Genomic DNA, 22,609 nt, shown 5'->3' with positions numbered 1-22,609 from the left:
CGTATGCGTACAAGTAGTGGTACGGGCCGTACACTCGCATGTACGCTCACTATCACTACGAGTACGCATACGCGTGCAGACCCATAGTGATAGTGAGCGTAGATGCGTGTGTACGGTCCGTACCACTACGAGTACGCATACGCGTGCAGACCCATAGTGATAGTGAGCGTAGATGCGTGTGTACGGTCCGTACCACTACGGGTACGCATACGCGTGCTGACCCATAGTGATAGTGAGCGTAGATGCGTGTGTACGGTCCGTACCACTACGAGTACGCATACGCGTGCAGACCCATAGTGATAGTGAGCGTAGATGCGTGTGTACGGTCCGTACCACTACGGGTACGCATACGCGTGCAGACCCATAGTGATAGTGAGCGTAGATGCGTGTGTACGGTCCGTACCACTACGAGTACGCATACGTGTGCTGACCCATAGTGATAGTGAGCGTAGATGCGTGTGTACGGCCCTATCACTATGGGTCTGCACGCGTATGCGTACCCGTAGTGGTACGGAACGTACACACGCATCTACGCTCACTATCACTATGGGTCTGCACGCGTATGCGTACCCGTAGTGGTACGGACCGTACACACGCATCTACGCTCACTATCACTATGGGTCTGCACGCGTATGCGTACCCGTAGTGGTACGGACCGTACACACGCATCTACACTCACTATCACTATGGGTCTGCACGCGTATGCGCACTCGTAGTGGTACGGACCGTACAAATGCCTGTACGCTCGCCATCACGATGGGTACACATACGGCAGCACTCCCACAGTGATTTGGGAACATACACAGGCCCTCTTAGCAGCAGTACGGCGGTTTTTACACATCACAGTGGTGATAGGCGACACACAGGTAGGAATGGGCCGACATACTTGTCCATGGATGGACATACTTGTCCATGGATGGACATACTTGTCCATGGATGGACATACTTGTCCATGGATGGACATACTTGTCCAGGAATGGACATCAAGGCATCGTCTGTGCATTACTACATGTGTGGGGCACAGGTGTGACAGGCTGTGATGTGGAACATGCCTCCTGAGTGGAGAAGGCACCAGATGTATGATGAGATGTGTATAGGTGTACTGTGTAACGGTGCAATGTGTGCCAGGCATGCCCTTGACTCCTTTGACATGTGTGCATGTCGGACTGCGCACTTGGGGTGAGCGTCACTGGCATGGCACGGACACCAACACACGGAAGTGTCCCATGATGCCCGGTACAGGGGTCATGACACATGACTTGTCACTACCCACAGTGCACAATGTGACTATGTCATTTATGTGTCCGGGATTTTCATCAGGTTGGTGTTGTAGCACCCTCAAAAGCTGCAGCCGTTGCAGCAACCAACATGTGTCTGTGTGTAGATTGTCATTGCACACTGTTCCGCACACCATGCCACATGTGTTATCGGATGTGAGGTGCACATGTATGCATGGGACACGGAGTAGCGTGACAAGGCCATGTCAGCATCCTCACAAGGAATGTGTGGTGAGTCATGACATGTGCACCTTCATGGCAAGGTGTGTGGGCAGGCCTAGTGTAATGTCATGTGACCTGTGGCTCCGGTGTTCCGCTACCAGTCTCTGCAATCGGCATCCCACTTCTGCTGATGTGTGGGTGTATGTCACTCCTGTCTTGCGTCGGGCTGTTCACTTGCACTGGGACACAGCTATTCCCATGGCGTGGCATGGGGAGGTTCTCAATCTCCGTGTGTAGCTGGGTCTTGGAAGGAGTGTCACCTTGCATCCATACGTGTCCTGGGCATGCAGCACATACCTGACTCCCTATGTAGCATGTGTGTATTGCCAGATTTACATGTGCTCAGTAGACATGAGTTGTTGTCGTAGTGCACTCACTCTTCCTTGTCACTTCCAAATTACTGCAGAGCGCCGCCTCTTACCCGAAGAATTCCAGACTTGGCTGCCATGCAGGAGAATGACAGGATCCGGCTCTACCGCTTCACCCAACCGTTGATCCTGGAGCTGACGGCGAGACTGGCACCACACCTGCAACCGCAGCACAGGTATCCTACGGCACTGACACCCCAGCTGAAGGTAATGGCTGCCCTACATTTTCTTGCCACGGGTACCTTCCAAAATACCATAGCTCATGTTGGTGGCATGTCCCAGAGCATGTTCAGCGGTGTGCTGCATGATTTCTTGGAGGCCATGTTGATTCACCTGGATGACTTCATCAAGTTCCCAACCCCTGAACAGATGACTGAGGTCAAGCGTGGATTCTATGCCCTGGGAGGGATGCCCCATGTCATTGGGTCCATAGATGGGACACATGTAGGTTTGGTACCACCACACGCACGGGAGGTGGCGTACCGCAATCGGAAGCACTACCACTCCATCAATGCCCTTGTGGTGTGTCTGTCCAATATGGTGATTTCACATGTCTGTGCTCGTTTCCCAGGATCAGCACACGATGCCTACATCATGAGGCGTAGCGGGATGCCTGATATGATGATGCAGCTGCGCAACGAACGGGCATGTGTTGTTGGTGGGTACAGTCTGTCTGTCCTGTATTCTGTATAGCCGACCAGCACGACCGCTTCACCAGTTCTAACGATGTCCATGTGCTTCCCATGTAGGGGACGCTGGCTATCCCAACATGCCTTGGCTGCTGACACCTCTCCGCAACCCCATCACGCCGGCCCAGCTCCGCTATAACACCGCCCATGGCTGGACAAGGCGAGTGATAGAGAGGACGTTTGGCATGCTGAAGAGCCGATTCCGGTGCCTCCACAAGACCGGCGGTGCACTCCCTTATGCCCAGGTGAAGGTCTTCATGGTCTGCTGCATGCTGCACAACATGGCAGTTGAAAGAGCTGTGCCACTCATCCTGAATCAACATGACGAGGACCATCCACCCGTGGAGGACGAAGGGCTTGGCAATGGGGCTAGTGATGTGGAGGATGTGGAGCCGCAAGAGGACATCCGGACTCGGCTCATACGCGACTTCTTTGCTTAGTGGTGAGTACCAGTGTCTGAGTGTGCACGCATTGGTCCCCGTGTGGCATGCGTTGTGATGTGTGTCTCCACCTGCATGTATGGCACGTGGGTCAGAGGTGTGTGTGGGTGTGTCACTGGAGTGATGGTGGCAGTGATGGTAGTATTTCCCCAGTCATAATTGTGACCTAGCATGTTGTCATCCATACATGTGTCGAGTAAATGCACATGCAAGTGGCTGTGCTTTTTGTGGCTGACTTCTTGTGTGTCTCTCTTCCCCAGGTACCTGCGCATGCCGTTTGCTGGTTGCATTGTTGTGGCACTGCTATTCCTCATGGACATGACATCGTGGGCTGACTCAGCGTTACAGGCACGGACACGTTTGGAAGTCTCCATGGGGTAAGGGATGCATCTGGGGTGTATTGGGTGTGGCAGTTGTTCACGATGTGTGCACACTGCCCCTGTCGGTGTTTGGTTCCTCTGCAGCCATGTCGCATCCCCATGGGACACGACATGCAGCTGTGTACACCTGAATAGATGGTCTGCCTGGTTGACAGTCATCAGTGATGGGATAGTGGATTGTGATGATGGCATCAATGTGTGTGACACTGCCCTCGGACACATACGGTTAGCATTGGCTTGACATGGTGTGGGACTTCCACATCAGCGGATCTATGGTGTATGGCAGGCTCTCCGTGTGCAGCTGTGGGTATTTAGCTGTTAGCCGACGCTTGTGTGCCAGTACCATGGCTATCACGCATTTGTGCTGCAGAAGGGGGGTGCCAGTGTTGGACCCACATGTCACTCCACATGATGTGTTCATCTGTACTTCGAGTTGCCTCTGCAAACCCGAATACATGACTAATAAAGGTGTCCCTATGCCTCCAAGGTGCCTCTTCTCAGTCAATGCTGGTGTGTTGGCACGGTGCATCCTGCATGTCTGGCATGGTATTCCCTGATTGTGGCTATGTGTCAATGTGTCGAGTCGCAAGATGCAAGCTGTGTGTGTGGGCTGAGACTGTGTATTGGGCATGATGTCCATGACTGCGTGGGTATTGTGACATGTGCCATCCCCATGCATCCAACGTTGGCCAGGCCCCCATTCTCTGCATCCACCGGACTCAAGCTTGCAGGACATGGTTATGCCACCTGTCTACACATACCTGGGTGCCACCCAGGACACTGGACTGGATCCCTGACCTCTGCGCATGACTGTTGGTGTACTCAATGTGTGTGTCAGCACGGTTGTTCGGCCACCCCCTCAGCTGGTTGTGCCCATCACGGGTGTGTATGGTGCTCCATGTCTGTCTTGCCTAATAAACTGTGACCCATGTGTCCTGTGCCAGACTCAGGCCCCAGGGTGTGGATGGTTGAAGAGAAAAGATGACTCAGGCATGTTTAGACTTTACAAGACACATGTTAGGTAATAATGCTACCAGCAGGCATCTACTCTTCATAGTGTGATTTATTATTGAGGGGGGGGGGGGACAAAGTGAGGGGCTTTCCGGGATTAGGGAATCCAAAGTTCAGTAGGGGAGTTGGTGTCCTTGCCATTGGAAATCCTCAGAGTCCATGCCACAGTCTTTGTCAACATTGGTCAGCCAGTGACCAGCAGGGCCATGTGGCAGAGAATGTCTCTTGATGCTGTGATGCTGTTGCTCCAGTGGGCCAGGTGCCAGGCCAGGTGTCCTGGGAGATGGTGATGTAGCAGCCACCCTCACGGTCCTTTCCGTGGACGACCCGGCCTCCTGCGGGAAACCTCACCAGCAGGCCGTGACGACGTCTGGGATGCTCCGTCGGATGTTTCCTCCTCCTCCTCCTGATCCCTCCCTGTGGGTGGTGATGTTCTCCGCCTTCTGGCACAGGGAGGGTCGGCCATGGTGTCGGCCATCCGACGGAGTGTAGCGTGAATCCCCTGGAATGCCGTCACTTGCTCAGCCTGTCTGTCCTCCATCCTCCGTTGGTGTACCAGTAGACAGGCAATTAGCTCCGCATGTTGCTGGGCCTGCTGGGCCTTGATCCCCTCGAGGACGGACACAACCTGGGCCATGCCCGTGGTGTCCTGCCGGTATGAGTCCAGGATGTTACGGACATGGGAAAATACCGGATCCCCAGCCAACTGGTCAGGCTCGCGCCTCCGCCGTCCTCCACTCCCACCACCCCTGCCCACTTGTGCCTGGCCTGCACTTGTGGGCACATGGGGTCTCCGGGACCCCTGAGGGGTGGCATTGGCGTTGTCGCCTGCCTCCTCCTGGGTGCCCGGGACACCGTGTCCCTCCTGGCGAGCCTGGCTGCATTGTGGTGTTGGGGCAGGGATCCTGGGTGTCTCCTGGGATGTGGCAGGAGTGGGGGTGGTGGTTGGCACAGTTGTACCTGACGCAGGTGCTGCAGGTGGTTGGACACCAGAGGGGCCAGGTCGGTCGGGGTCGTCCGCAGAGTGGTGAGAGTGGTCGCTGCCGGTGGGATCGGGCTCCTGCAGATCCGGGTCCTGTGAGTGTTCCCCCCCAGTGTTGGGGGGTGCCCCACGACGTTGACCTGTGTGTGAGAGAGACAATGTTAATTTTGGTCCATGCAACATCCATGTTTCATCCGTTTCAAAGTTGGCACATTTCCTCTTGGAATTAGGATCTGTCTTGCATTCCTCTCACAGTGCACTTGTGCATGGGTGTGTCCCTTGGCCACCACTTTGGCCCCTTTAACTATGTGTGGCACAGTCTTACTTGCTGCGTCAAGTGTGACTGCAGTCAGCAGTGGAGTGGGCAGGTGTGGCGAGCCATGCATTGGCGCCTTCCGTGTAGCACTGTACATGCGCACATGGAGTGGATCCACACACTTATATGATCCAGGTAGCTGTCCTTGTGCTCGTGTACAGGTTGTGACATGGCCCTGTGTTTTGCCATGGTGAAGAGGGGGGGTTCTGGCACTGGCCACCCTTGTCTACATGCACGCAGTCTACCTGCTGACGAGCAGACATTCACACACGCAACACGGCTGATTAGCTCTCCCTGTGTCTCGCTCCCTCTGTGTCCCCCTCTCCCTCCCTCCGTGTGTCAGCCTCCTCCCTCTGTCCGTCTCCCTCCCTCTCTGTCCCCCTCTCCCTCCATCTCTGTCCCCCTCTCCCTCCCTCTCTGTCGCCTTCTCCCTCCCTCTGTGTCCCCCTCTCCCTCCCTCCGTGTGTCAGCCTCCTCCCTCTGTCCGTCGCCCTCCCTCTCTGTCCCCCTCTCCCTCCCTCTGTCCCCCTCTCCCTCCCTCTCTGTCCCCCTCTCCCTCCCTCTCTGTCCCCCTCTCCCTCCCTCCGTGTGTCACCCTCTGTCACCTTGGCCCAGCTTCCTGGGCACACACTGTTAGCAGATCTTTGAGTGGCCCTTGGCTTGTTGATGTGAGTTTGTTTCTGATCTCCAGGCACCCATTGGGTGTGATGTGTGTCTGTGCGCTGCTGCTGTGGTGGTGTGTGCTGCCACTCTTTCACAATGTTGGCTGTTCATTAGCTGCTGTCATGTGCAAAACAGTGCCTTCACCCCCATGTGTTGATGCAAGGCGTCCGCCATTTGCTGGCAAGTCATTCCTGTGTTGGGACACAGTGTTTGTCTGGCTGTGACCTAGGCCATATGGGTAGAGTGAATTGTTGTCTGCTTCTGAGTTGCACTATGTGCTTTTTTGGGCCCAGCCTCCCGCCATCCGGGTTACCGTGTCATGTGTTGTTGTCTTCTGTGGCCTGTGACTTGACATTGTCCAGCTGGGTGCATGGGGCATGGTGGCAGCAGTGGCATGTGCGTGCTCATGGAGTGTGGTTGAGTCATGCGATGGCTTGTGGTGGTTGCGTGCCTGTTAGTGATGTTGGTTGTGGATGCCGTTCCCCCCATGTGAGGTACGTTGTTTGTGTACTCACCCGGGTCTCGGAGTCCTTCTAATCCTTCGACTGCCTCCACCGGCAGTATGGCCATCACCCTCTCCTCCCAGGGATGGTAGTGTACGGGTCTGCGGGAGGGCCCTCCTCCGGTGGCGTTGGCCTGGTCGTGTTCATCCTGCCTCTTGGCTCGGACCCTCCTCCGCAGATCGTACCACCTGTTCTGGCATTCCTGCCTGGTCCGTCTGGTGTCCGCAACAGCATTCACAGCATCGACGATGGTCTGCCACATGGCTGTTTTTGCTGCCTGGCTGGTGTTTCTGACCAATGTTCCAAAGATCTGTGGCTCGACTCTGAGGATTTGATCAACAAGAACCTCCAACTCTCGGTTACTGAACTTTGGATTCCTGGTAGTGGGCATGATGAGGGGTGTGGATGGTGGGGGGGGTGTGGATGGTGGGGGTGGTGTGTGGATGGCTGTGGGTGTGTGGGTGTGGTTGTGCAGGTGCGTGTGTGTGTGAATGTGATGAGGGTGTGTTTGTGAAGGTGGTTGTGTGAAGGTGTGCAAGTGTAAGGTGTAGTAAAGGTTGAGGTCTGGTGCTGTGGGTTGTCTGTGGGGTCTGGCAGCAGTGGGTCTGTTGCAAAGGCTCATGGTTTGTGTGTGTGGGCCCTTTTTATTGGTCCATTGGTGGGTGTGGCTGTGTTTGAATTGTGGGTGGGTTGGTTATAAGGAGTGGTGGTGTATTGGGCCTCTGTTTGTTTTTGGCAGTTGCAGGTCAGTGAAGGTGTTGTTTTGGTGTTTTTTGGCCATGTTTAGTGGCTTTGTGCCATTCGAATGGTGTATTGTTGTGTTGTTTTGTTTTGTCCTGGTTGTGTCCGTGCGTTTTGAGCGTGTGTACGGTGTGTAGATGGGCCATTTGGTTGTACGGTGCTGTCCTTGTGTGTGGCTTGGTACGACTCGTACATGCGGTTGTGATGTTGGGGCCTGGGGTGCGCTCCGTAGTTAGGAGGTTGTGTTGGGGGTAGGACTCGAACGTACTGGGATGTACATACACGGTGGTTCGACACGTACAGGGGTGGGGGTAGGACTCGAACGTACTGGGTACACAGTGGTACGACACGTACAGGGGTGGGGGTAGGACTGGAACGTACTGGGGTGTAGGTACACGGTGGTACGACACGTACTGGGGTGGGGGTACGACTGGAACGTACTGGGGTGTAGGTACACGGGGGGTATGACACGTACTGGGGTGGGGGTGGGGCTCGAACGTACTGGGGTGTAGGTACACGGGGGGTATAACACGTACTGGGGTGGGGGTGGGGCTCGAACGAACTGGGGTGTAGGTTCACGGTGGTACGACACGTACTGGGGTGGGGGTACGACTGGAACATACTGGGGTGTAGGTTCACGGTGGTACGACACGTACTGGGGTGGGGGTACGACTGGAACGTACTGGGGTGTAGGTTCACGGTGGTACGACACGTACTGGGGTGGGGGTACGACTGGAACGTACTGGGGTGTAGGTTCACGGTGGTATGACACGTACTGGGGTGGGGGTGGGGCTCGAACGTACTGGGGTGTAGGTTCACGGTGGTACGACACGTACTGGGGTGGGGGTACGACTGGAACGTACTGGGGTGTAGGTTCACGGTGGTACGACACGTACTGGGGTGGGGGTACGACTGGAACGTACTGGGGTGTAGGTTCACGGTGGTACGACACGTACTGGGGTGGGGGTACGACTGGAACGTACTGGGGTGTAGGTACACGGGGGTATGACACGTACTGGGGTGGGGGTGGGGCTCGAACGTACTGGGGTGTAGGTTCACGGTGGTACGACACGTACTGGGGTGGGGGTACGACTGGAACGTACTGGGGTGTAGGTTCACGGTGGTACGACACGTACTGGGGTGGGGGTACGACTGGAATGTACTGGGGTGTAGGTTCACGGTGGTACGACATGTACTGGGGTGGGGGTACGACTGGAACGTACTGGGGTGTAGGTACACGGGGGGTATGACACGTACTGGGGTGGGGGTGGGGCTCGAACGTACTGGGGTGTAGGTACACGGGGGGTATGACACGTACTGGGGTGGGGGTGGGGCTCGAACGTACTGGGGTGTAGGTTCACGGTGGTACGACACGTACTGGGGTGGGGGTACGACTGGAACGTACTGGGGTGTAGGTTCACGGTGGTATGACACGTACTGGGGTGGGGGTGGGGCTCGAACGTACTGGGGTGTAGGTTCACGGTGGTACGACACGTACTGGGGTGGGGGTACGACTGGAACGTACTGGGGTGTAGGTTCACGGTGGTACGACACGTACTGGGGTGGGGGTACGACTGGAACGTACTGGGGTGTAGGTTCACGGTGGTACGACACGTACTGGGGTGGGGGTACGACTGGAACGTACTGGGGTGTAGGTACACAGGGGGTATGACACGTACTGGGGTGGGGGTGGGGCTCGAACGTACTGGGGTGTAGGTTCACGGTGGTACGACACGTACTGGGGTGGGGGTACGACTGGAACGTACTGGGGTGTAGGTTCACGGTGGTACGACACGTACTGGGGTGGGGGTACGACTGGAACGTACTGGGGTGTAGGTTCACGGTGGTACGACACGTACTGGGGTGGGGGTACGACTGGAACGTACTGGGGTGTAGGTACACGGGGGTATGACACGTACTGGGGTGGGGGTGGGGCTCGAACGTACTGGGGTGTAGGTACACGGGGGGTATGACACGTACTGGGGTGGGGGTGGGGCTCGAACGTACTGGGGTGTAGGTTCACGGTGGTACGACACGTACTGGGGTGGGGGTACGACTGGAACGTACTGGGGTGTAGGTTCACGGTGGTACGACACGTACTGGGGTGGGGGTACGACTGGAACGTACTGGGGTGTACATGGATGGTGGTTTGACACGTACTGGGGTGGGGGTACGACTGGAACGTACTGGGGTGTAGGTACACGGGGGGTATGACACGTACTGGGGTGGGGGTGGAGCTCGAACGTACTGGGGTGTACATAGACGGTGGTACGACACGTACTGGGGTGGGGGTACGACTTGAACGTACTGGGGTGTACCTAGACGGGTGGGGGTATACATACACGGGGGGTACGTGTCGGACGTACGGGGGCTGGGGGGAGTGTTGGGCGCGTATGCGGGCACATGTCTCCATGGTTGCTATAGGAGTTCAGTGCGGACGGTGTTTTTTCCATACGGTTGTACGCTCGGACGCACGGGATGGATCGTGATTCCTCGGTCGGACTTGGCTTTTCACGTTTGTAAGGTAAATCGTCCGAGGACGTGTCGGACACATTTTCCGACCCGAGGACGTGTGGGGAATGATTCCCAGTGCGGTTCGTATGGACTTTTTACCATGCGAATCGTGATTCTCAGTTCGTACGGCACTTGTACGATTCGTACGGTAAAAAGACCCGATACGAGTCGCACGGGGACATTTTTTACCGGATCGTGATCGGCACCACAGTCTGCATATAAAAAGTTGTACTTATCTGCCCAATATGTGCTAGAGCCATTCAGGAACTTCGGAGATGAGTAAGATGAATGTAGCCCCAGAGGGCGACTCCAAGTTCCCCTCAGAGTCTGAGTTTTCTGGTTAAAATGATCACAGCCTAGGACGTGAGGTGCAGAAGAGGTACATCAGGATACATAGCCCTCCCGGGGGTCAGTCCTCAGCGGGAGATAAAGCTCTGGATTCGCAGTTGTCAGAGGTGCCTCTCAGTGATCTACGGTGGACGGATTAAAGGAAGTCCTCTGCTTGTTGTGGATTGGAGCAGATGGTGTGTTTGCCCTGGTAGGATATTCGCAGGCGCGCCGAATATAGGAGGGCATATTCTAGCTGCGCTTTTCGAAGTTTCTGCTTAACAACCAGGAATTTGCACCACGCTTCCTGCACAGCAATAGTAAAGTCTGGAAAGATTGTGAACTCCAACCCTTCATGCTACAGAGGTCTGTTCTCTCGGGCCATTCTTAGCGCGGTGTCGCAATCCCTGTAATTAAGGAGGTGGGCCACAATGGGTCGGGGCACACCACCCGGTGGGGGCGATGGCCCGGGAAACGACGTGCCCGCTCCATTACAAGCTACAAAGAGAAGGCTCCATCCCCGCATGAGCCCTTCAGGAGGTGTTCCACAAAGTCCTCCATGCGGCCCGTATTTGTACTTTCTGAAATGCCCATTATCTGGATATTATTACGACGGCTGCAAGCCTCCAAATCCTCTTTCTTTGCAGCAATAAATTTGAGCAGCTTATCCATCTGTGACACTTGAAGCTGTAGTTGTGAGGTGGTGTCTTTGGTGTCTGATATACGACGTTCCGATTCCTTGATTTGCTCATCGTGCTTGTCTACATTCTGAATTAAGAAGTCTAAGCGGCTGTTCATAGCGTCAATTTTTCCGGATAGGGCAGTGAGGCTGTGCTGCATAAGAAGGAGCAATGTTTTGACCTCCACCTCAGGCGCTGGAGACTGCATATGTATCTGTTGTTCCCCGCTGGATTAGACAGGTTCCTCCGGCTTGGACCGCGTGACCACCTTCTTAGCGTTGAAGACCAGCTTGGGCTGATGGCCGTCCGGTTTACCCATGCTATCTGCTAACGCCACTGTCTCTGCAGGGTATGGGAAGTAGGTGAGGGCCGCTGATGTAGAGCACAGTGGTGGCTGTCTAAGGGATTGCCAGGGGCTTGAAGGAGAGTAACTTGGAAGAGTGTTCCAGGCATATGGAAGTCTCTGGCCCACCACAATGCCACCTGCCTGAGGTCCAGGTTAAAACATATTGGCATTGGCAGGATATGTCTGGCGTTACAGGTGGTGTCCTTGAAAGACGTAGGCTGAGGAGCGAAGATCAGGCGGCATTTTGGCTCAATAGGGCAAGCCTCCCCCGAGGAGGAAATTGTGCAGTCCAGTCTGTGTCCACAACACTGAAAAGCATAGGAGCGAGCAGGGCTCAGTAGGTTCTGCACCGAAGGAGGGCACCAAAGGAGGATGTCAGCATGCGATGGGGTCGCAGAGGGATTTCGCTCTCAAATGACCGGCGGCAGAGAAAGACGGTGCCCCAGCAGCGGTGTCAGGAGGTCTCAATTATGTTGAATGCCCACAGTTCTCAGCCGCTCAAGCGTCTGATGTTCGAGCGTGGCGCTGCATACAGGGGTGCTGCAAGCAGAGGAGCAGGAAGCGTGGGCCGGTGTGGTGAGCAGGCCCCATGTATAACAGGCCTGTTCAGGGTACAGGCCAGTGAGGCCTGGCGGAATTCCGCAGTCACCACAATGTAACGGCGCTGCGGCCAATATCTCACCAGCAGGCAGTTATGTGCAGTAGGGGCGTCTGGCAGTTCCGCGGGTATTTAGGAATGCTGCGACCAAGGCAGTATCACTCGCCCCACTTACCGCCCCATCCAGCAACATCAGTTATGAAACAAATGGCGTGAGGGTCGCAACGGATGATCGCCGATGCAGGAGAGCTCAGGCCCTCATCGTGGTTCCGGAGACGTGGATGTGCAACTAGCAGCAAAAGGTCACTATCTCCGCTGCGTCTGTCCGAAGGGTCACTTAGTTGTTGCAGATGGTAGTAGGGAGGCAGCCTGCCCCATTGTCCGCAGTCAGCTGTCAGGAGCAGAGGTGAAGTGGCCATGTAATGGCCACGGCCGGGCCCACAGCCATGTGGAATCCCCAGGTTTGCGTTGCGTTGGGGTCCACGCAGATCCTCAAGCAGGGCAGCTCCTGTGTCCCGCGCTCGCTCAAGCCTGGTCCTGGGAGTTCCGATCAGGGTCGCAGAGTGGCGATTTTTTCACTGGATGGGGCACAACTCCAGAGGGCAAAGCGGCAGTGGTTTTTAGCAAATTTTATGCAGATTAGCGGAGGATAATGAAATATTATGCTGCCGAGTGTCGAGAGCCTCACTGGTGTGCGGCCATCTTGGTCGTGCGCCACCTAGCGCCCCGGCCATTTTAAATATCTATGTGTAAATTTTCAAATTGTTTTAGTTGCTTTGACTTTTCTTTAATGTATTTAATTTAAGTTATAGATGTATGTTTTACATTTTATTTGTACAACTTTTTAAAGTTTTGCAGTTATTATTTTTTTAATTTTATGTCTTTGTTAAGTTATTTATATTGCGTTCAGGATAAATAGCATGTATAAATTGAAAGAAATGTCTTTATGTATTATTGTAATCTTTATGTAAGGTTTATTTTAAATTATGGATTCATTTAATTTTTTTATGTTATAAACATTTTAATTTTTACTTAAAATTAACTTTTTAATTAAAATATTCATTTAGTATATATTTATATTGACATTTTATTTTATGTTATTGAAATTGTTTTCATTAAAAATGATTGCTAACATTTTTATTAGTAGCATGTTGTGTTTATAGTGAATAGGGTGGAGAGATGTTTGGGGTAGTTGTTATTAGATGTATCTTTTGTTTAATGTTTTACATTTCAAGTATTGTATTTGTAAATTTCTGTTTCACAATCTTACATTTTCAATTGTAAGATTTAATATTCGTTTTTCAAAATGGTTAAATTTTAATTGTAATTGTGAATACAGTATTAAATAATGTTTAATATTTACATTAATTTTAAATGTGTATGTATTTAAAATCTATTTTAATTTTGTGAATACGTGTTTATTTCTTTTATGCATATATGTCTTAATTCCTGATTAAATTACATAATATTAATGTATTACTGTTAATAAATATATATATTGTTTAAAACTCGGGACTTCTTCAGGACTCAATCACATAAAGAATTCCTAAATGTGATGCATCATCTCTGGTGTATAAAAATATAAAACTCTTGCTATTCTCAATAGGCTGATGGCTGTCAATTTCAGAACTTCAAAAGTGTTTCGTCAGAGTATTTCAGGCCAATATCGGCCATTGCATCTGGTACCTTACAACTAATAACATAAAGGTGCCGATTCCGATCGGGTAAAAAATTTTCCCGTACGACTCATATCCGTATTTTTTTACGTACGAGTCGTACAAGTCCCGTACAAACGGCGAAGTACAAATCGTACCGTAAAAATACGTACGAATTGCTTCGGGAAAAGTCTATGAGACGTCCCCGTACAGATTTACGTACGAGTCGTAAAACTGAAGTCCGAGTGCACAAGTCCGATCCGTACCGGCGTCCCGAATACACAAACGTATGGAAAACGTCCCGTACGGAGCGAACTTTGTACGACCCCTACCCCGGGTACACTTGGGCCCGGGGTACGAGTCGTACGCCCCCCCCACCCCACCCGTGCATGTATGCGCCGTACCCCAGCACCCGCGTATGTATGCCCCGTACCCCCCACCCCAGCACCCGCATATGTACGCGCCGTACCCCAGCACCTGTGTATGTCCGCGCCGTACCACCCACCCCAGCACCCGCGTATGTACGTGCTGTACCCCAGCACACGCATATGTAAGCACCGTACCCCCCCACCCCAGCACCCACGCATGTACACGCCGTACCCCAGCACCCACATATGTACGCCCCGTACCCCCCACCCCAGCACCCACGTATGTACGCACCATACCCCAGCACCCGCGTATGTCCGTGCCGTACCCCCCCACCCCAGCACCCGCGTATGTACGCGCCGTACCCCAGCACACGCCTATGTACGCGCTGTACCCCCCCACCCCAGCACCCGCGCATGTACGCGCCGTACCCCAGCACACGCCTATGTAAGCACCGTACCCCCCACTACAGCACCCGCGTATGTACACCCCGTACCCACCAACCCAGCCCCATACTTGGATGCACCGTACCCAAACACTGTACCCCCGCATCGCGTATGTACGATTCGTACAACACCATTGCATATGTGATCACTGTACAACAACATAGCAATGGACGCACCTTACATACACGAAAACGACTCGTACTGAACCAGGACACTGTAAAACAGCACAAGGAGGGTCAATTCGACTCGCACAACACCACAAAACACGTCTACAGGACAAAAAACAACTAAAACACTGACCTGGCACATCCAAACAGTCAAACAGAGGCCCAAACTCACAACCACCTCTTATAACACACCCACCAAAAGTTCAAACCCAGCCACACCCACAAATGGACCAATAAAAAGGGCCCACAATCACAAACCATGAGCCTTTGCAACAGACCCACTGCTGACAGACATCACACACAAACAACTGCACCCATACACCTTAACTTACACACCTTCACACAACCTCCTTCACACAGACCCCCTCTACACATACACACACACCTACACATTCACACCCACACACCCACAACCAGCCACACCCACACCCCACACCATGCCCACAGACAAGAATCCAAAGTTCACAAGGGAGGAGCTGGACATTCTTGTCAACGAAATCATCAGAGTCGAGCCACAGCTCTTTGGAACATTGGTCAGACAGACCAGCATATCCCAAAAAACTAGCCTGTGGCAGAGGATCGTCGATAAGGTGAATGCTGTTGCGCCCATCAGAAGGACCAGGAATGAATGTCAAGCCAGGTGGTACGATCTGCGCAGGGCAGTCAAGCGCAAAATGAATGAGGAATACGCCCAGAGTAACATCACAGGAGATGGGCTGCCCCGCAGACTGGTACATTACCATCCCTGGGAGGAGAAGGTGATGGCCCTGCTTCCGCCGGTGGGAGTACACGGAGTCGAAGGAGTCCAAGAGCCTGGTGAGTACACAAACAACTCACGTAACATGGGGGGAATGGCATCCACACCCCAACTACAACAAATGCACTCACCTACCCCCAAGCCCTCACCTGACACAACCACACTCTAAACAACGCTCAGGCCACTAACATGAGTATGCCCCATTTACAAAGCAAGGTCATGCCATGCCATGCCATGTCCCAGCCTACACAAACCACAAACCCAAGACAGGATGTCCGGGATGCTGGGAGGGTGGGGATCACTAAACATATTGTACAACTCAGAAACAGATACCATTGCCCTCAGCCCATATGGCCCATGCACCATGCGCAATGCACAGGGACTGGCAAAGTACTGACAAGGTAGCTGACACTTGGCCCTGCTGTAGGCAGCACAAGGCCCTCCTGTGACAACTGCAAACTCGAACACAAACACAACAAGCTCAGAAATCTAGGGCAGGAACTCACACACACTGACATGGCAGCATGCGCCATGGTGGGACAGATACATCACCTGGGAGACCCACTGCCAAATCACACCACACCCACCAGCAGGCACCGTCAATCAATCAACAATCGATCAGGGTACTTGTAAGGCGCGCAATTTACCTGTCAGGGTCTCAAGGCGCAGAGGGGGGGGGGGGTCCACCAATGCTCGAAGAGCCAGGTCTCGAGGAGTCTCCTGAAGGCAAGTAGGTCTTGGGTCAGTCGTAGTTGGTTTGGGAGGGTCTTCCAGGTCTTGGCGGCGAGGTAGGAGAAGGATCTGCTGCAGGTGGGCGTACGTTGGATGCGGGGGACAGCTGCGAGGGCGAGGATGCCGGAGCGGAGCTGGCGGGTGGGGGTGTAGAAGCTGAGTCTGATATGCAGGTAGGCTTGTCCGGCGGTGTGGAGTGCCTTGTGTGCATGGCTGAGGAGCCTACAGGTGATCCTCTTGTCGATGTGGAGCCAGTGCAGGTCTCTCAGAAGGGGGGTGATGTGGCTGTGGTGGGGGGCGTTGAGGATCAGTTGTGCCGAGGCGTTTCAGAAGCGTTGTAGCCGCCGTTGGTGTGTGGATGGGAGTCCTGCGTAGAGTGCAGTGGCGTAGTCCAGTTAGCTGCTGACGAGGGCCTGTGTCACTGTTCTACTTGTTTAAGTCGGGATCCACCAGTAGATCCGGCGGAGCGTGCGTAGGGTGTCGTAGCAGGAGGAGGAGACGCCGTTGACCTGCTTGGACATGGAGAGGGACGATGCGAGGATCAATCCTGGGTTGCGTGCGTGTTTGGTGGGTCTCGGTGATGTCCCCAGAGCGATCGGCCACCAGGAGTCGTCCCAGGGTGAGGGTGTGGGTCCCAGGATGAGGACCTCCGTCTTGTCCGAGTTCAGTTTCAGATGGCCGCTCTGCATCCAGTCAGCGATGGCACTCAGACCCTCGTGGATGTTTGTCTTGGTGGTGTGAGGGTCCTTGGTGAGGGAGAGGATGAGCTGGGTGTCGTCGGCGTAGGAGATGTCTTTGAGGTTGTGGTGGCAGGCCACTTGTGTGAGGGGGGCCATGTGGATGTTGAACAGCGTTGGCCTGAGTGATGATCACTCACCCCTTACACAAGCACACATTCCCGGGGCAGCCAATGGAGTCACACACTCTCACAATGGACATGTGACACAACAAGATCAAGCCACAGCCAAAAAAGCATCCAAGGCCAAATGCGACATGTCAAAGACCTTGGATAACATTTCAATCAGTCCACTACAACATACCCATCCACAAGTGAACATTGATGTGAATGCTAGGCACATACAACTACCTTGAGGAACTGTGGCAACCAGAACATGTATGAAACATGGATGTCGCATGAAACAGCATTAACATTGTCTCTCTCTCACACACAGGGCAACGTCATGGATCTCCCCCCATCACTGGGGGGGAACAATCACAGGCCCAGGCTCGGCAGGAAGATGATCCCACCGGCAGCGACGACTCTCAGCACTCTGTGGATGACCCCAACCAACCTGGACTCTCTGGTGCCCAAGCCCCTGCAGCCCTGCGTCAGGTACATCTGTGCCAACCACCACCCCCATTCTTGCCACATCCCAGGAGACACCCAGGAGTCCTGCCCGCACAGAACAACTGAGCCAGTCTGACCTGGAGGGACAAGGTTCTCAGGCCACCCAGGAGGAGGCAGACAACCCTGCAAATGCCATCCCTCAGGGGTCCCGTAGACCCGGTGTGCCCACAACGGCAGGCCAGGCTCGTGTGGGCAGGGGTTGTGGGAGTGGAGGCAGGCGGAGGCGCGAACCTGACCAGGCAGCTGAGGTAACTGGTATGTCACACATACGGCACATCTTGGAGACATACCGGCATGACACCAGGGGCATCAGCCAGGTAGTGGGGACCCTCAACGAGATTATGAACCAGCAGGCTGAGCAACACGCCAGTCAACAACAACACCAAGGACGGATGGAGGCAAGACTGGCTGAGCTCCTGGCGGGGCAAACGGACATAAGCCGTTCACTCCGTCAGATCGCCGACAACATGGGCAACCCTCCCTGTGCCACCAGGCGAAGACCAGCACCAGCCACAGGGAGGGAGGAGGAGGAGGATTCGTCCAACGGAGCGTCCCAAGCATCGTCAAGGCCTGCATCTGAGGGTCCCGCAAGGAAGGTGGGTCGTCCACGTAAAAGACCGTGAGAGGCAGCGGACCATCCACATCTCCCAGGTCCCCTGGCCTGGCACCTGGCCCTCATGCGCAACAGCAGCACCTCATCCAATGACATTCTCTGCCACATGGACTTGCTGGTCACAGTCTGACCAATGATGACCAACACTGTGGTCTGGACTCTGATGACTTCAACTGACAAGGATGCCATCTCCCCCTGTGAACTTTGGATTCCATGCACACTGTATAGCACCTATTTGTCCACACTAAACAGGCCCCCACAGAGAATAAATCTTAATTTCTACAATTACATGTTGCGTTCATTTTGCATGAGTACACAACCTATGTGTGGGGAAATGTCAAACTATGCATGAGTGTTGAACTAACTGCAGCCATCCATACCCTGGAATCTGAGTCTGGGACAGGACACACATGGGTCACAATGTATCATACTATACAGACATGGAGCACAATACTCAGCCGTGATGGCCTCAAGCTGCTGAGGGTGGGCATGCATTACTGTGCGGACAGACCAATTGGGAAGAGTATTCTGAAGGCGTAGAGGTCATGGCTCATGTGGATGTTGCCAGGGAGGGAGTAGCAGGTATGTCTTGCCAGGTGGAGAACTATGTCCTGCATGCTAGAGTACAGTGGATGTGAAGAATGGTGGCCAGGGCAAGGTTGGATGCACGGAGTTGGCACAACGGGGTCTCGGATGACAGACGGCCAAGGTTGGTTTGGGGTCTGGGGTTGTGGCCTGCCTCCTGAGTGTGGGTGAGGAGTCTGAAGGTCATCCTGCAGCACACAGTGATCCATTGCAGCTATCTCTGGTGGACGGTGATGTGGCTGGGGAGCGGAATGTTGAAGCTGAGGTGTGCACATGCAGCCTGGATGTGGACAAGTTTCCCGGGAGTTAGGATGTACTTGCTCCGTAGAGGGTGGGGCAGTAGTTGACACGGCTGGTGTCGTGGGCCTGGGGCATGGTCTGTCTTTCCCTGGAGTGGATCTATCTGTGGATCATGTGCATCATGCAGAGGGTGTTGCACCCTGAGGTACAGATGCTGGTGATTAGCATGGCAAATGTGAGTGACAAATCCATGATGCACACCATCTTGTGTGCGTGGGCACTGGGTGCATGTGCAGGGCTCTTGCGGGTGGGACACAAGCAGTTGACCCACCTGTAAGGGGACAATCCTCAGATGATTACCTCAGTCCTGTACAAGTCCAGCCTCAGGTGGCTGATGTTCAGCCATTCATCAATGGATCTCATGCCTCCTTGAATGTTGGAACTGGCAATGGCTGCGTCTTTGGTGAGGGTGAGGAGCACCTGGCTGTCAATGGCATATGAGCTGATGATGAGGTGCTGTGCGCATGTGATGCCGGTGAGGGGGACCTGGACACATTGAAGATTGACACACTGAGAGATGATACCTGGGCCATGTGCCAGATGATGCCACTATACTACATGCTGAAGGCTTGAGTCCCACTCCCATGGCCTTGCTGGTGTACGGAGCCAGTGGGGAGTAGGAGGGACATAACCTGGTTGGTGTGACAGGGCCTGGAACGCAGGGCAGCGCTGTGTAGGCAGTTGGAGTTGCACACTCATCATGCAAAGGTGTCGTGTGTGTGCCTAGGGTATGCCTGAGAGCAGGCGGTAGCTCCTTGGATGGACAATGCTTGGAGGGTGGCTGCAACATCAGACTGTAGTGTGATGTGGGTCATGTAAGGACATGAGGGTTGTGCAATGTGCACGTTGCATGTGCTGACGGTCCAGCCTTTGGCACCGCGTGGGCGCAACAGTGGCACAGACAAGCTGATGCCAGCCAAATGAATGGGTGGAGGGAGGAAGGGAGGAGAATCTTTGAGGTCTGTGTGTTGCCCAATCTGTAAACTTTGTGTGCCCTTGCTGCAGGGGCCGCAGCAGCAGGCGGCATGTCCTGGAAACTATGCCACTAGTTGCACACAAAGACAAGGATGTCAGAAAGGACTACTGCAACAGGCGTATGTAAAGGAAGGAGTGTCCGGTTTCCCATGGCACACCCAGAGACAATGGATGCACAATCACCAAAGATGACTGACACCGGATCATGAAACTGAAGGACGAGCTGCGCACAGGATACACACCCTCAGCAGGTGTTGACGGACCGTTGTGGTCACCAACATGCCCAAATACATACACAACCATGGACATCATGCACAATAGAGATTCAAATCCCTGAAGAACTGCATGCATGTTGCTAAACTACACATAGACTCATATGCACAATCTTTGACAACTATGCCAGAGATGCCGCATGCAAAGTGGCAAGAGACCTGCATTGACAGAGATAAGGCACCTTAGAGGGTGAGGAACACCTTTATTACTCAGGTTCACACCTAGGGAAAAGCAACAATATGAACAGACTCACAGGTCATTTGACTGAACATGTGGGACCTACACTGGACACCCCCTTCACAACACAGATGCTGTAAATCCATTGAACTGGCACACAAGTGAAGGGGGTGAGCCAAACACCCCCTGCTGCACACGGAGGGGCTGCAATTCCCCATTTATCCTCTCATGGGGATGTCCCACACTATGTCCACCCGTAGCATCCCGTATGTTTCAGAGGGAAGTTGTACACACATTGATGCCTTCATCAGAATCCACAGTCCCATCACAGATGACTGTTACGAAGGGTGACTATCAATACATGGGAGTTATGCAACATGTCATGTGCCCCATGGTGAGTCGACATGTATGTATAGTAACACAACATGCACAGGAGCAGTGCCCACACATTCCAAACACCTACCAACACCAAAATGCCGTGCAGCAATCCTTAACCAAAAATACTTGTCCGTGCATGGGATGCTGATTCAGCACACGTTGCAATACTCATGAGGAATAGCGGGAGGCCAACGATGACACGAGCAGACAGCATGCGAAACGACCTGGGGATGACAGACACACAAGAAGTCAGGGCAAAGATTGTCATCCGCATGCATGGTCATTTAGTCTACAGGAATAAGTGTGTCACCATGCTATATTAAAATTGAGTGTCTAAGCTAAAATGTGTGGAAGGACATCATCACTCGAGTGACACATCTGAACACACATCTAAGTCACTTAGCATACAGTCAGCTGGACACACACATTGCAAAACATGCCACACAAGGCTCCAGGCGTGCACACTCAGACCCATGGACTCACCATTATGAGAAGAAGTTGCGAATGAGCTGACTCCGGATGTCGTCCTCCTCCTCCTCCTCATCCTCACTTGCCTCATTGACCAAGCCCTTCATCCTCCACGGGTGGATGTTCCTGCTCATCCAGATCCAGGATGAGTGGCACAGCCTTCCCCACTGCTATGTTGTGCAGCATGCAGCACACGAGGAAGATCTTGCAGGCCTTCACCGGTGCATATGGGAGGGACCCGCCTGTCTTGTGAAGGCACCGGAATCTGCTCTTCAGGAGGCCAAACGTCCTCTCAATCACTCGCCTGGTCTGCCCATGTGCATTGTTGTAACGGTGATCTGCAGCTGTTATAGGGTTGCGGAGAGGCGTCATCAGCCATGGCATGTTGGGATAGCCAGAGTCCCCTACATGGAAGCATCATGTAAAGAAGTGGGTCAGGAGATGCCGTAAGATACAAAAATAGCGCTAAACAAAGGACAAACAGAGTATACCCACCAACAAGACATGCTCGTTCGTTGTGCAGCCGCAGCATCATTTCTGGCTCCCTGCTACGCCTCATGATGTAGGCATCGTGTGCTGACCCTGGAAAACGTGTACAGACATGGGAAATCAGCATGTTAGCAAGACACACCACAAGGGCATTTATAGAGTGGTAATGTTTACGGTTGCGACAGGCGACCTCCTGTGCCCTGTGGTGGTGCCAAAGCCACATGTGTCCCATCAATAGACCCAATTACATGGGGCATAGAACTCACCCTTGACACCTCTCAACTGCTCACGAGTTGGAAAATGGATGAATTCATCCAGGTGCTCCAACATGGCTTCAAAAAAATCATGCAGGACACGGCTGAACATGGTCTGTGACATGCCACCCACATTAGCTATGGTGAATTGAAACGTACCGGTAGCAAAAAAATGTAGGGCTGCCATCACCTTCATCTTGGGGGTCAGCGCAGTAGGATACCTGTGTCGCGGTTGGAGGTGTTGTTCAAGCTTTGCGGTCAAGTTCTCAATCAACTGTTGCGAGAAGCGGTAACGTCTTATGCAGTCACGTTCCCTCATGGCACCCAAGTCTGGCATTGGTCAGGGGAGAGGGGGTGCCCTGCAGAAAATTGGAAGGAATAACGAAGAGTGAGTACATAACAACATCAATGTCAATGAACTGAGCACATGCTCAACTGCTACTACACATCTGCTAAATACAGAGTCTGGTCTGTGCAATACATCCAGGACACATATGCCAGCCAGGTGATACTCCTACGACAAGCCAGCTACACCCGTTGATAGTCAAGTTCTACATGACATGCCCCGA

Source organism: Triturus cristatus, chromosome 5_1 (assembly GCF_964204655.1).
Source record: "Triturus cristatus chromosome 5_1, aTriCri1.1, whole genome shotgun sequence".
Taxonomy (NCBI): domain Eukaryota; kingdom Metazoa; phylum Chordata; class Amphibia; order Caudata; family Salamandridae; genus Triturus; species Triturus cristatus.
Note: the sequence above shows the minus strand (reverse complement) of the source record.